Below are 15,720 nucleotides of genomic sequence, written 5' to 3'. Positions count from 1 at the left end.
CACGGGGCAGGGGTTGGTAGGCAACTTCATGTAGACTGAGAGGCGGTAGGAAGGGTCCTCTGCGTGGTCAGCCTGCTTCTCTGCTCTCCACAGGACCTGTGCCCACAGCTGCCAGAGTCCTCATCACATCGCATGCTATGAAACTGTCAGTTACCTCTTTCCTCTTCCAGAATAGCAACCCTCTGAAAGGCTAACCTGCGCCACATTTACTGTAGGGCTTACTCTGCACCCGGTACAGTGGCAGGCCTTCTCTGAATTAACTCACCGTGTCCTCTCTGTGACCTTCTGGGGCGGTGGTGTTGTATCCCCATTTTTCAGATGAAAGAACCAAACCGTGGAGATGTTTATCCATCAATGGGCAAAGCTGGAAGCTTTGAATATTTACGATTTTGTGGAAGGGTGTCTAAGCAGTGTAGCACTTGAGTGATTTAATTTTTGTTGCAGCCATTTTATGGAGCTTCGTATTATACATTAGAGTGTAAATTATATATTTTTAACATTTTTATCGCTGTACTGAGTTGTTTACACAAATCACATGTGTGTAACTTATGGGTGATTTAAGGAATGTTCAGGGCAGTTAGAGACCAAATGGTCTTTCAGGTTTTGCTTTGAGGTTCTCAACAAAATCAACACCACCCCTTTGCCAGGTATCAATTTTTAAATTTTGTTTCCTTTTTTTAAACAAAAGCAAGCACCCGTGAACGTGTACATCTCTCTTGGGGCATGTATGGAATTGAATCCTGTAAATGAACTTGATGCATAGCAAGGCATGCACATCTTAAATATGGATAGGTATTGTCAAATTTACCTCCCCCAAACTCTCCGCCAGCTTATATTTGAGCCAATAGTGTGGAGAGAACACACTTTTCAACACCCTAACACTGAGTCTTTAAAGGGGTGTGTGTGTTTACCAAACTAATAGAAAGACACAGTATCTCATTGTTGATTTTTAACTGAGATCAAATTCACAGGACCAAAGATTTAATCCTTTTGAAGTGTGCAGTTCAGTGGCATTTTGTCCATTCACGATGTTTGCCCGCACCGTCTCTGTCCTCCCCTATATCTTTTCATCCTCCCCAGAGGAAACCTGGTGACCCTCAAGCAGTTCTGTCCTCTTCTCCCTCCTCCCCCCAGTCCCTAAAAACCGCTGATCTGTCATCATCTCTGTGGACTTACCCGTTACTGGATATTTCACATACACGGAATCATACAATCTGTGACTTTCTGTATCTGTATCTTTTACTTAGCACGATGTCATCAAGGTTCACTAATGTTGTAACAGGTACTAGCACTCATCCCTCTTTATGTCTGAGTGCTATTCCATCATATGTACACATGGTAATTCGTTAGTCCATTCACCCCATGTTGGGCGTTTGGGTTATTTCCATCTTCTGACTGGTGCGAATAGCTCTGATATGAATGTCGTCTACAGTATTTGTCTGAGTACCTATTTTCAGTTCTTTGGGGTTTGTGTGTAAGATACCATGGTCACATGGCAATTCTATGCTTAACTTTCTGATGGACTGTGAGACTATTTTCCACAGCTGGTATACCATTTTACATTCCCACCATTACGGTGGGGCAGAGTCCATTTCTCCTTATTCTCTGTTTTTCTAATTTCCTATTCTGTTTGTTTTGTGTTCTTTTAGATTTAGTTATACTCACCCTGGTGAATATGATGCAGCATTTCATTGTGGTTTTGGTTTGCATTTATTTAATGATTTATATATGAAGCATCTTTTTTACGTGCTTGTTGGCTATTTATATGGCTTCTTCGGTGAAATGTCGGTTTGAGTTCTTTGCCCATTTTTAAAGTGAGTTTCTTGTCTTTTTGTTGCTGAGTTATAAGAGTTCCTTATATATTTTGGATTCTAGATCTTTATCAGATAAATGATTTACAAATATTTCCTCCTGTTCTTTAGATTTCACTTACTTGATAATATCATTTGCTGCACAAGGTATTGCCTTATTTTATTTAAAAGTTGTTGTTTTAATTTATAGCGTCCCAGTTGCTAAAGAGCCCTATCATCTTTTCAATGTATGTTATCCTATTGTATTTATTTTTCTATGAAATCCATGTTCAGAGCATTTAGTCACTTTTCTAAAATGTTTTCTTCTAATATAGTCATAAGAGTTACTTTTGTAGCCTGGATACTAATATCTTTAATATTTTCCTTCAGTCTGTGGCTTGTCTTTTCATTTGTAGGTAATAACATTTGTCATATAAAAGTTACTCATTATTTTATAGTTCAGTGGTTAATCTTTTATGGCCTCTGGATATTTGTCTTCTTTAAGAAGACTTCCACTGTTATGAAGAATATTATTCTATTGTTATTTTTTAATTTCACTTTTTGATGTTTACACCTTTAATCCATTTTAAATTTAGCTTTGTGTATGGCTTTAAATATGTACCACAACATTATTAACACTATTTTATCCTCGAATGTATTACTCATTTTATATGCCATCCCAGTCTCTTTGATCTGAAATGTCTTCTTCACAAATTCCCAAGTGTACGTGGATGTCTGGCTCTCCGCATGTGGGCTAAGTTGCTTCAGTCATGTCTGTCTCTTTGCGACCCTGTGGACTGAAGCCAGGCTCCTCTGTCCATGGGATTCTCCAGGCAGGCATCCTGGAGTGGGCTGCTGTGCCCTCCCCCAGGTCATCTTCTAGACCAGGGATCGAACCTGTCTCATACATCCCTTGCATTGGCTGGCAGGCAGGTTCTTTACCTAGCACCACCTGGGAAGCCCGTGTTACTCTCTATTTTATCCAACTGATTTATCTATCTTTTCCTTCCCTGAGACCACGCTGCTTTAATTAATACAGTATTAGAATATCCCACTCCCATTGTACATTATTAAAATTGTCTTGGGTATTCTTATGCATTCTCTCTCTTCCACGTGCATTTATGAATCCAACTGTCAATTTTTAATTTATTTATTGCCAGTTTTTAGTTAAATATGGAAGTTATAACAAATTTAGGCACAATTGACTTTACAGTTTGGTTGTTTCATCCAGAATCATGTCATGCCTCCCCATTCATTTTGTATTTATTTCATTTCCTCCAGTATAGTTTTATGACTTTCTAAATGTAGCTATTTCCTATTTCATGGTAGATGTGTTCCTGGTTATATTATGATTTTCTTGTCATTGTTAATTTTTTTCTCCTGATGTTTTTTAATTGATTAGTTCCCCTCTTTATGAAAGTTATTGATTCTCAGAAATTGCTTTTGATTGTGGTTAATCACTCAGCTCTCCCAGCAGTTGTAGAAGTTTTCAGCTGAAATTCTTGGGTTTATAGGCAGAGAGTCATATTACCTGAAATGATCAGTGTTATCTCTTCCATTTCAGCTTCACGCCTCTTCCTTCTTTATCTTCCCCTGTCGGAAGCACCCCTGTGACCTTGGAAATGCATGCTTTTTCCCCTGGTTCAAAAGTTACGTTATTTGGCAATTTGTTTTTTGTCATAGTCAGTCTCATAAATTGCATGTTATCAAGAAGTCAGTTTTCACAATATTGATTCTTCCTACCCAGGAACATGGAATATCTCTCCATCTGTTTATTATGTAGTCTTTGATTTCTTTCATCAGTGTCTTATAATTTTCTGTATATAGTTCTTTTGTCTCCCTAGGTAGGTTTATTCCTAGATATTTTATTCTTTTCGCTGCAATGGTGAATGAGATTGATTCCTTAATTTCTCTTTTTGATTTTTCATTATTAGTATATAGAAATGCAAGTGATTTCTGTGTATTGATTTTGTATCCTGCAACTTTGCTAAATTCACTGATTAGCTCTAGTAATTTTCTGATACTATCTTTAGGGTTTTCTATGTAAAGTATCATGTCATCTGCAAACAGAGTTTTGCTTCTTTTCCTATCTGGATTCCTTTTATTTCTTTTTCTTCTCTGATTGCTGTAGCTAGGACTTCCAAAACTATGTTGAATAATAGTGGTGAGAGTGGACACTCTTGTCTTTTTCCTGATCTTAGGGGGAATGTTTTCAGTTTTTCAACATTGATAATAATGTTTGCTGTGAGCTCATCATACAGACCTTTACTATGTTGAGATAGAACCACCATATGACCCAGCAATCCCACTCCTAGGCATATACCCTGATGAAACCAAAACTGAAAAAGACACATGTACCCCAATATTCATTGCAGCACAATTTACAATAGCTAGAACATGAAAGCAACCTAGATATCCATTGACAGATGAATGGATAAAGAAACTGTGGTATATATACACAATGGAATATTACTCAGCCATAGAAAGGAACACCTTTGAGTCAGTTCTAATGAGGTAGATGAAGCTAGAGTCTATTATATAGAGTGAAGTAAGTCAAAAAGAGAAAGATAAATGTTGTATACTAATGCATATATATAGAATCTAGAAAGATGGTACTGAAGAAGTTATTTGCAGGGCAGCAATGGAGAAACAGACATACAGAACAGACTTATGGACACGGGGAGATGGGAGGAGAGGGTGAGCTCTATGGAGAGAGTAACGTGGAAACTTACATCACCGCATGTAAAATAGATAACCATCGGGAATTTGCTGTGTGTCTCAGGGAACGCAAACAGGGGCTCTGTATCCACCTAGAGGGGTAGGATGGGGAGGGAGGAGGGAGGAAGGTTCCAGAGTCGGGGGAACATATGTATGCCTACAACTGATTCATGTTGAGGTTTGACAGAAAACAACAAAATTTGGTAAAGCAATTTTCCTTCAATTAAAAAATAAATTTAAAAAAACTGCAAGAATAAAAAAGATGATGGGAAGATGCAGTTTTGAAAAGTGTTATCACCCAATAGTGACATGTAGGATCTTAATCAAACAATCTGTAAAATAAATTTATGACCCTTATGAATTGATTGGCAATTTTAACTACTAAATATTTGGTGATATTAGATTACTGTTGATTTTTTTTTCACATACGATAATAGCACTGTGGTTGTGCCCAGAAAACAGGGGCATTATCTTTAAGGAGCTATACAGAAATGTTTGTGAGTGAAATGAAGTGATTTCTGAGAGTGATTCAGAACAATAAGGGCTGATGTAGCGGGTGGGGGTATGGAAGAAATAAAATTATCCATGAATTTGAAATAAAAAAGTCAAGCAGCATGTTTAATAATTGCATGGCTGGAAAAAAATTTTCCTTGAAAGTTTTTCCAAATATGTTGGTCTTAGAAATTTTACCTGTTGTATAAAAATCAGGAAGTAAGCATCATATTTGCTTGGCCGATTATAATGTTGTGATCAGATTTTCTGATTTCCTTTATACTATATTTATATAATAAAGTTATTTACACAGCAGTTTGGCTGAAGGTTTGTGTGGATGGAAGAATCACAAAAATTCATTTATTTATCTGATCTCACCTTTGAAATAATGTATGGGCTTGGTCAAGATTTTCTTTCAGGTTTTCCATAACATCTTATGGAAAACCCAGATGAACTTTTTGGCTGACAAAATACATGGAAGTGGCTATCTTGATATGAAACCTTTGTTCATCTTAAAATGCTACCACCAAGACTCCCACTAATGATAAAGAATTCCTCCACACCCTCCCCCATGTGCTTATTTTCCCAAACACAGTGACCTTGTCTGTAGTAGAAACTCAGCTCCACCTGCTACCGGTAATTTCAGCCCCTTTCTGTTGTGGAGCAAAACCCTAGCGTGGATTTTTGCCTATGTCTCTGCAGCTCCTCTTTTCTGCTAAACGCACTAATCCAAAGTCCAACAGAGTTGCTGAGCATTCCAAATGTGAGAAATACATCCAAAATCTCCTGCTCTGCTGGTGGGGTAGAAAGGTCCCTCCAGGCTGCCTTGCTCAGCTGAGGACCACAGGAGCCACCCCTGACTCTTTCTTCCCCTGGCCCCAGAGACACAAAGATTTAATAAACTTCAAAGCTAATTTCACTCCAGGCTCAGCTTTCTGCAGCAGGAATCTCTCGCCCATCAGCCAAGGACCAATTCCTGGCCTCCACTCAGCTGGCAATATGCCTCCTGTCAACATGTTGAATATTTCCTAGTGCCTTGGCTTTGTGGGTTTCCCTGCCCTGGTTAGCAGCTGGCTGGGCTCTTAGCTGCTTTGGGAGGAAAGCCTTCACTGTGGGGCGACCTGGGAAGCTACGTCTAGAATCAGCAGAGGGGGAATACCATGCGGGTTAAGAGTGTGCGTTTCCATGGCATTCCAGCTTGAATTTGAATCCCAGATCCTTCATTTAGGGGCTGTGGGTTGGTGGACGAGTAAGTTCACTTCCCCAAACCACAGCTTCTTGTGTGCTAAGTCCATTGCATCATACGTGAGCCGTCCCGAGAGTTCAGCGAGAAAGGAAAATGATACACCTGTCACAGTGCACTGGGTCGTGGGAAACGTGAGTGAAAGTGTCCTTGTTGTTGATGTTGCTCTGTCTTCACAACCCCACGGGCTCGATCCCGCCAGGCTCCTCTGTCCGTGGGAGTTCTCAGGCAAGAATACTGGAGTGGGTTGCCATTTCTTTCTCCAGGGGATCTTCCCAGACCTGGGATTGAACTTGAGTCTTCTGCATTGGCAGGTGGGTCCTTTACCATGGAGCCCCCAGGGAAGCCCATCAGTGTCCCAGTCCTGCCAAAAAAGAATGTGGCAAATTGGGTGGCTTAAACAATAGAAATTTACTCTCATAGCCCCAGAGGCTCAAAGTCCAAAATCAAGGTTTCAGAAGGGCGGGTTCCTTCTGATGCCCTGAAGGAGACTCCTCTGTTCCAGGCTTGTCTCCCAGCTGCTGGTAGTCTGCTGGTATCTTTTCGGTATTCCTTGGCTTGTAGAAGATCACCCCGATCTCTGCCTTCATCTTCACCTAACACTCTCCCTGGGTTAGTGTTAGTGTGTTAGTTACCGAGTTAGTGAGTCAGTGTGTCTGCACTTCACCCCTTCATGAGGACACCCATCATACTGATTAGGGGCCCGCCCTGACTGCTCCTGTAAAGACCTAAGTCCGAAGAAGGGTGTGTTCAGCGGTCCTGGTGGTCAGAGCTTCCTTAGGTAAATCAAGGGGAGGTGTGCTCCTTGTGATCAGCCTCTCAGTCATGTCCGACTCTTCTGTGTCCCCCAGTACTGTAAGCCCTCCAGGCTCCTCTGTCCCTGGGATCTCCCAGGCAAGAATACTGGAGTGGGTTGCCATTTCCTTCTCCAGGACTTCTCGACCCAGGGATCAAACCCACATCTCTTAATGTCTCCTGCATTGGCAGGCAGGTTCTTTACCACTAGCGCCACCTGGGAAGGGGGAGGGAAGGGACACAATTCAACTCAAGACCACATCAATTTCAAAAGTTTCAATAATAAATCAAAACCTGGAGCATTGCCACCAGATGAAAGAGACACGTTCTCTGCTGGGCCACAGACATTCCTGAGCATCCAGAGAACACTGAGACAGAAAAGTGTCCATTTTTGTCAAGCCGAGTCACATGGAAACCTGGAAAGTGGTGGGAAACCCAAGGATCTTCATCTTAAAAAAGAAAAACAGCCAATGAAGCTCAGACTAGACAGGCGCTCACCTCCATCAGCCGGAAAGCCTGAGGGGGAGAGAAAGCGGGGCTTCCCTGCAAAGGTCCTGCTCAAACAGCTGCAGGCGGTTGCTGTGTCTATCAAAGATGTTCTGTTTTCAAAAGAGCCAGGTACCAGGCTGAGTTTGGGGAGGGCTGGGTTGCTAGGCAACAGCTTTCTCATTTCCTAGGAAAGCCACAGACCATTGCATTCCCCTTGTGTGAATGTCTCTTCTTTGGTAAAGGTTACCTTTAAAGAACTGATGACAATTTAGAACTTTTTTGGTGGGGGGGGCGGTGGGTAGCAGGGGAGGAGAGGGAACGTATGTATGTAATCGGTTCACAAAATCTAAACATAAATCCCTCCTGTTGGAAATGACATGGTGACATTCCCTTTGTTACTTCTTGGCTCTTTTCCGGATTGAGCTGTATGAGCACCAGCGCAGTGTGGCTATTGGTCCTTGGCAGAAGTGGAAGGCAAGGATCTATGGACTGCAGAGTTTAGGTGTCATACCAAATCCTGCTCCTTCTTTACTTTCAAACTTCAAGTGCTGGTGATAAAAAAGCAATTACCTGTTATCTTTTGTTGGAAAGGAAGATAAGTGCCAAACCCACTTACACTTCTCTTTATTCTTATGCCCCTGTATTGCATTTGTTTAATCTCAGGTATCCCTATTCCAGCTTCAGTGGGCCTGGCAGGGTAATGGACTTGCCAGATCCAGCCCTTGGAAGCTTTCTGTTTTAGGGGAAGAATGAGAGCTCTGTGATGGAGGACCACAGGCCTCCTTGCTGGCCAGCCTTCCAGCTGCAGAATCTTTGGGGCTACCTTTGACTGGCAGATGTTTTATCAGACCCCAGTCAGGGCTCTGGAAGAGTTCAAGGGCAATCTTGTTTTTGTTGTTCAGTCACTCAGTCATATCTGATTTTTTGAGACCCCATGGACTGTAGTATGCCATCTTCACCATCTCCTGGAGCTTGCTCAAACTCACATCCATTAAGTCAGTGATGCCATCCAACCATCTCATCTTCCGTCTTTTCCTTCTCCTCCTGCCATCAATCTTTCCTGGCACCAGAGTCTTTTCTAATGAGTCAGCTCTTCTCATCAGGTGGCCAAAGTATTAGAGCTTCAGCTTCAGCATCAGTCCTTCTAATGAAAATATTCAAGGTTGATTTCCTTTAGGATTGACTGGTTAAATCTCCTTGAAGTCCAAGGGACTCTCAAGAGTCTTCTCTAACACCACAGCTCGAAAGCATCAATTCTTCAGCAGTCAGCCTTCTTTATAGTCCAACTGTCACATCCATACATGACTACTAGAAAAATCATAGCCTTAACTATATGGCTCTTTGCTGGCAAAGTATTGTCTGTGCTTTTTAATATGCTGTCTAGGTTGGTCATAGCTTTTTTTCCAAGGAGGAAGCATCTTTTAATTTTGTGGCTGCAGTCACCATCTGTACTGATTTTGGAGCACAAGAAAATAAATTCTGTCACTGTTTCCATTGTCTCCCCATCTATTTGCCATGAAGTGATGGGACTGGATGCCATGATCTTTGTTTTTTGAATGTCGAATTTTAAGCCACTTTTTTCACTCTGCTCTTTCACTTTCATCAAGAGGCTTTTTAGTTCCTCTTCACTTTCTGCCATAAGGGTGGTGTCATCTGCATATCTGAGGTTATTGATATTTCTCCCAGCAATCTTGATTCCAGCTTGTGGCTTCATCCAGCCCGGCATTTCGCATGATGTACTCTGCATAGAAGTTAAATAAGCAGGGTGACAATACACAGCCTTGATGTACTCCTTTCCTGATTTGGAGCCAGTATGTTGTTCCATATTCAGTTCTCACTGTTATTTCTTAACCTACATACAGATTTTTCAGGAGGCAGGTCAGATGTTCTCGCATTTCCAGCTCTTGAAGAATTCTCCAGTTTGTTGTGAGCCACACAGTCAAAGGCTTTAGTGTAGTCAGTGAAGCAGTTGCTTTTTCTGTGGGCCAACGGATGTTGGCAATTTGATCTCTGGTTCCTCTGCCTTTTCTAAATTCAGCTTGAACATCTGGAAGTTCTCGGTTCACAAACTGTTGAAGCCTCGCCTGGAGAATTTTGAGCATTACTTTGCTAGTATGTGAGATGAGTGCAATTGTCCAGTAGTTTGAATATTCTTTGGCATTTCCCTTCTCTGGGATTGGAATGAAAACTGACCTTTTCCAGTTCTGTGGCCAGTGCTGAGTTTTCCATATTTGCTGGCATATTGAGTGTAGCACTTTCACAGCATCATCTTTTAGGATTTGAAATAGCTCAGCTGGAATTCCATCACCTCCACTATCTTTGTAGTGATGCTTCCTAAGTCCTACATGACTTTGCACTCCAAGATGTCTGTCTCTAGGTGAGTGATCACACTATCATGGTTATCTGGGTCATTAAGATATTATATGAATAGTTCTTCTGTGTATTGTTGCCACCTCTTAATATCTTCTTTTTCTGTTAGGTCCATGCCATTTCTGTCCTTTATTGTGCCCATCTTTGCATGAAATATTCCCTTGGTATCTAATTTTCTTGAAGCGATCTCTAGTCTCTCATCTTCTACTGTTTTCCTCTCTTTCTTTGCATTGATCACTTAGGAAGGCTTTCTTGTCTCTCCTTGCTATTCTTTAGAACTCTCCATTCAGATGGATATATCTTTCCTTTTCTCCTTTGCCTTTTCTTCCCTTCTTTTTCTCAGCTATTTGTAAGGCCTCCTCAGACAACATTTTGCCTTTTTGCATCTGTTTTTCTTGGGGATGGTTCTGATCACCATTTGTTATACAATGGCTTGAATCTCCATTCATACTTCCTCAGGCACTCAGTCTATAAGATCTAATCCCTTGAATCTATTTCTCACTTCCCCTGTATAATAGTAAGGGATTTGATTTAGGTCATACCTGAATGACCTAGTGGTTTTCCTAACTTTCTTCAGTTTAACTCTGAATTTGCCAATAAGGAGTTGATGATCTGAGCCACAGTCAGCTCCCGGTCTTGTTTTTTGCTAACTGTATAGAGCTTCTCCATCTTTGACTACAAGCAATATAATCAATCTGATTTCAGTATTGACCGTCTGTAGGTGTCCATGTGTAGAGTCTCTTGTGTTGTTGGAAGAGGGTGTTTGCTATGGCCAGTGTGTTCTCTTGGCAAAGTTCTGTTAGCCTTTGCCCTGCTTCATTCTGTACTCCAGGCTCCTCTGTCCATGGGATTCTCCAGGCAAGAATACTGGAGTGGGTAGCCATTCCCTTCTCCAGGGGATCTTCCCGACCCAAGAATTGAACTCATATCTCCTGCATTGCAGGAAGATCCCTTCCTCTCTGAGTCAGCAGGGAAGCCTGCAGTCTTCTTTGGAAGAACAGAAGCACAGCTTTAAGCATGGTTGGTGGTGGATAGTCTCGATGTTGAGAGCACAGGCTGAAACTATTTCCTCGAGGCCAGTGTGGCTTGATGGGGAAGCTTCGGTTAGAGTCAAGCAGGGCTGGATTTGAATCCCTGTGGCACTCAGGAAAACCTGAGCAATCTTCCCTCTTTCTTGAAGTCCGTGACAGAGTTGAGACAAGGGCTGATTGCTGCGGTGTGCTCACCACCCACCGCTCCTTACTGCCACCACCTACCAACCCTTTCCCAAGTTCAAGGTTGTTTCAAGGTCACACATGTGCAGAGGGAGGGAGTTCTGCAACAGGCAGTGGGTCTGGTTGTCCCAGACTGAGGACCTGGCTTCTCACGTCAGTGCCCACTGGTTCCAGTGCAGGACCACTGCAGAGACCCCTTCCAGAACCAGTGCCACGCAAATGGGGGGCAGGCCTGCTCTCTTGGTCCCCACTCCCTGGTAGGATTCTGCTCTGCCTCTAACCCTGGGGCTCCGTAGTGGCAGCTCAGATTGTTCTTGGGGACGAGGAACCCCGGCAGGGATTTCAGCACTCACACCAAATGTGGGCCTGAGCTAGCAGCCATTAGAAGTTCAAGGACAGCCATGCTTCACACGGGGGTTTATGGCTTATCACTGTTCATCCAGTTCAGTTCAGTTCAGTCGCTCAGTCGTGTCCAGCTCTTTGCAACCCCATGGACTGCAGCACGCCAGGCCTCCCTATTCATCACCAACTCCCGGAGTTTACTCAAACTCATGTCTGTTGAGTTGGTGATGCCATCCAACCATCTCATCCTTTGTCGTCCCCTTCTCCTCCCACCTTCAATCTTTCCCAGCATCAGGGTCTTTTCAAATGAGTCAGCTCTTCGCATCAGATGGCCAAAGTATTGGAGTTTCAGCTTCAGCATCAGTCCTTCCAATGAATATTCAGGACTGATTTCCTTTAGGATGGACTGGTTGGATCTCTTTGCAGTCCAAGGGACTCAAGAGTCTTCTCCAATGCCACAGTTCAAAAGGCATCAATTCTTCGGCACTCCGATTTATCCAGTGCTCCCTAATGAAGATGCTCCGAAGGGCCAGTCCTGACTGAGGAAGGTGAAGGAGGAGACTGCGACTCTGTCGCCTGTGAAACAAAAGGTCCTGTTTTCTCCACATTTATTTCTAATGGGAAGATTCAAGACAGATTTTTAAAAAATGAATTTGTAGAAAAAAAAAACTGTCAAATCAGAATTCCTGTGGCCGTGGGTTTAGATCGTGAACACTTTTCTGTTTCCTTTCCATCCCGGCAATTCATAGAAGGTACTTGAGAGAGATGTGAGCACAACTTCGTGTTTTACGTCTTATAGCAGGATGCTATTAAGACGATGCTGATAGGGGATTTGGGGATCTGTTTACAAATTTCCTGGGACCAAAATGAAAACAGGTGGCTTTTCAGGGGTGGGATCTCAGACGCCCTGAGCAAGCCACCTGGGTATCATTTCCTTCTCAGAGAGATAGAAGTGGCCTGTTTCTGCTCCTGGGGTGTTAAGGGGCTTGGGGAAGGGGGAGATGCTAAAGGGGTGGCCGTGCCTTCCACAGAGACTCACTAAGGCACAACCACACACAGACCCCTGGGTGTGCAGGCCATGCTGTCTTCCCAGCGGGCGATGCAAGGTGAACAGGAGCTGTCCGAAAGTTTCCAGGTCTGCCAATTGCTCCCCATTTCTGTCAGTCAGCTGGGGGGTGGGAGCAGAGTGAAAATAGCAACAAATACACAAACCTGGAATTCTTTCTAGAAATCTCTACATTCTTATTAGAAAAATGAAAGTCCTGTGCACCCAGTGGCACTGTTATCTCTTCTCCCTTTGGGAGTGAACAAGAGCTGTAGGGAAGTTGTTTCTATAGATGTCATGGAAAAGCTGGCTCTGTCTACTGGGCCTTGGTGATGACGCCAGCGATATTCCCGCAAAACGAGGGACCAGGTGTCCCAAACATGGCAATAGCTTCTGTTTAGCAGCACACCTTTGAGCCAGATCCAAAGGACTGAGAGATTTGGAAGCAAAAATGTCCAGTTACAATGTTAAGAGCAGGCACGGTGGAGAATGGAGAATGGCAGAGGTGATGCCAAAGAAAATGAACTGGCAGAGACAGCATGCCCAGAAATTCTCAAGGGACAAACCAGAGACATAGTTAGGGCGCAAGAGGTGGGTGTGCTGAGGTCTATGTTGGAAGCACAGAATATGAACTGCCAGACTGACTTGGGTTTGCCCAGGCAGGTGGCCCCCGATGTCTCAGGGGTGGGCTCGGTGGGACAGGACTTGCATCCAGGGTGCACAAAGCAGGTGTCCTCCAGGGAGGCTGGTCTCATGGCGTCAGAGAAGAGTCCTCAGCAGGAGGGCATCACTGTGGCTGGAGCTCCATGGAAGGGGGAGGGGAGGGAGAAAGCAGGCACCTCCTGTTCACGGGGGATCACTGTATTGGGTTGGCCAAAAAGTTTGCTTGGGTTTTCCCATAAAATGGTATGCAAAAACCCAAACAAACTTTTTGGCCAACCCCATATTTTTCTCCTCCCTCCTCTTTACACGGAGATACCTCCTGGGGCTCTGGTCCAGGGTAGCCCCAGCTCTGACAAGCATCCTGACCGCAGGAGGTGCCACATGGACACTGTGGAGCGGACTCACCCCTGGGGAGCCAGCACAAGCCACTCAGCCCAGTTCAGCGAACGTGCTGTCATCTCTCACTCGATGGGCAGCAGCTGCTTCTCGGTTTCGGCCATGTGCCAGGCGCTTGTGCTGAGAGCTTCCCGGGCGGGAAGCAATTCCATCAATTCTCACTTCACAGTTGGGAAACGGGCTCTGAGAGGTTAACTTTGCTAAAGGCAAAGTTGGGATCAGGTCCTCCAATGTCAGAGTTCATTCCTCACAGCTTTATCTCCCAAAGTGGAAGATTGGGGGTGGTGGATACAAAGATGGAGACTTTTGCCCCCAGGAAGTTACAGGACACTGATGAGTACACGTGTGTGGAAAAGTGCCCTGGGAACACAGGGGAACAACTGATTTATTTTTTCCTGGGGACAAAAGCTTCTAGAGGGAAATAGTTTGAACTGAGACTTCACTGATAGGACAGATTTCCACTGAGTGGAAAGGGGCTTGCTTCTGTGTTTAGAGGACTTGGGAAGATATTAGCATCTTGCTATCTGTGTGCCATGGTTAGGAAGAGATTCAAGCACAAGCATCTGTGAACACTGTCTGTGAAGGCGGGGAGGACCCCAGAACGCCACTGTCAGGATCACTGCTGGGTCCATGTGGGGCTTAACAGCACAGGAGCAAGTTATTTTTCTAAGAACACTCGCTTTGTGCTCACGCTGCGTCTGAGTCCGGACTCCGCGCATTGGGGTTGATCTGGGGTGATCCTGCTTTGATCAAGCCCAGTGAAGGGTCCAGGCTGAAGGTCAGAGAGCAGGAGAGGACTGTGCTCTCTGAGTTCCTGGGGCCAAGGGAGTGCTAGGATTGAGACACAGGTGCAGTGATGATGTCCACTGGGAGAGCCTCAGAGATCAGGATCCAAGGTTTCTTGGAAAGTGATGCTGGGGAGGAGGCATCAATGCACCTCCTGTGCTTCAGGATCACGCAAGAGGATCATCGTAACGTCCCCCACCAGAGGCATAGAGAGCCTTAGAGACACGGATGCTGGGATGGAGTGGCAACAACACAATGACTATTTGTGTCTGTCTCAAAATTTTTTCTTGACTGATTTTGTTGAGTCTCTCTTTCCCACAAACCAACTTTTTATTATTCTTTTTTCCCACTTCATTGATTTCTACTCTTATTTTGATTTGCTTTTTGTCATCTATATTAATTGTGTACCTGTAGTTTATCTTATTTTCACTGCTGGATAGTTGATTATCTCACAATTTATTTATAAATTCTCCTGTCAAAGAACATTTTGGCCCGGATAGGAGGGGAGTTTGGGGAGAATGGATACATGTCTATGTAGGGCTGAGTCCCTTTGCTCTGCACCTGAAACTATCACAACATTGTTAATCAGCTATGTGTGTGTGTGTGCTAAATCATTTCGGTTGTGTCCAACTTTTTGTGACCCTAAGGACTGTGGCCCAGCAGGCTCCCTGCCCATGGGATTCCCCAGGTGAAAATGCTGGAGTGGGTTGCCATTTCCTCCAGGGGATCTTCCCGACCCAGGGATCAAACCCAGCCTCTTCTATCTCCTGCATTGGCAGGCAGATTCTTCACCACTAGTGCCGCCTGGGAAGCCCCTAATGGGCTATACAGCAATATACAGTAAAAAGCTAAAAAAAAAACAAGACAAAACAAAATAAAACCTATCACAGTATCTGGCAAATGCCTCTATTTTCATCTAGGCATTTCAGAAACTCCCACAGTAAGCTGAGAATCAACAACTGGATTATGCTAGAGGTCTCACTTCCCAGGTGGTGGGAATGTTCTTTAAAGGATTTGAGAGTCTAACCTGCATGATGAGGTCAGAATTGCCAAACCCTTTTTGCAGATGAGCAAACCAAGAGAAAAGGTCATTAGCTCATTAGTTGACCCTGCTAGTCCATGGGCTTCCCTGATAGCTCAGTTGATAAAGAATCTGCCTGCAATGCAGGAGACCCCTGTTCAATTCCTGGGTCAGGAAGATCCGCTGGAGAAGGAATAGGCTACCCACTCCAGTATTCTTGGGCTTCCCATGTGGCTCAGCTGGTAAAGAATCCACCTCCAATGTGGGAGACCTGTGTTCAATCCCTGGAGAAGGGAAAGGCTACCTGCTCCAGCATTCTGGCTGGAGAACTCCATGGCAGGGAAGCCTGCTGGGCT

At 44.0% G+C, this 15,720-nt stretch overlaps 1 protein-coding gene across 11 annotated transcripts in view; it reads left to right on the top strand.

The window, feature by feature from the left end:
* Positions 1–15,720, top strand: part of C7H10orf90 (chromosome 7 C10orf90 homolog) — a 384,378-nt gene that overhangs the window by 264,982 nt on the left and 103,676 nt on the right. The window lies entirely within an intron of this gene.

Source organism: Odocoileus virginianus, chromosome 7, assembly GCF_023699985.2.
Source record: "Odocoileus virginianus isolate 20LAN1187 ecotype Illinois chromosome 7, Ovbor_1.2, whole genome shotgun sequence".
Classification (NCBI taxonomy): domain Eukaryota; kingdom Metazoa; phylum Chordata; class Mammalia; order Artiodactyla; family Cervidae; genus Odocoileus; species Odocoileus virginianus.
Note: the sequence above shows the minus strand (reverse complement) of the source record. Positions and strands in the feature narration are given on the sequence as shown.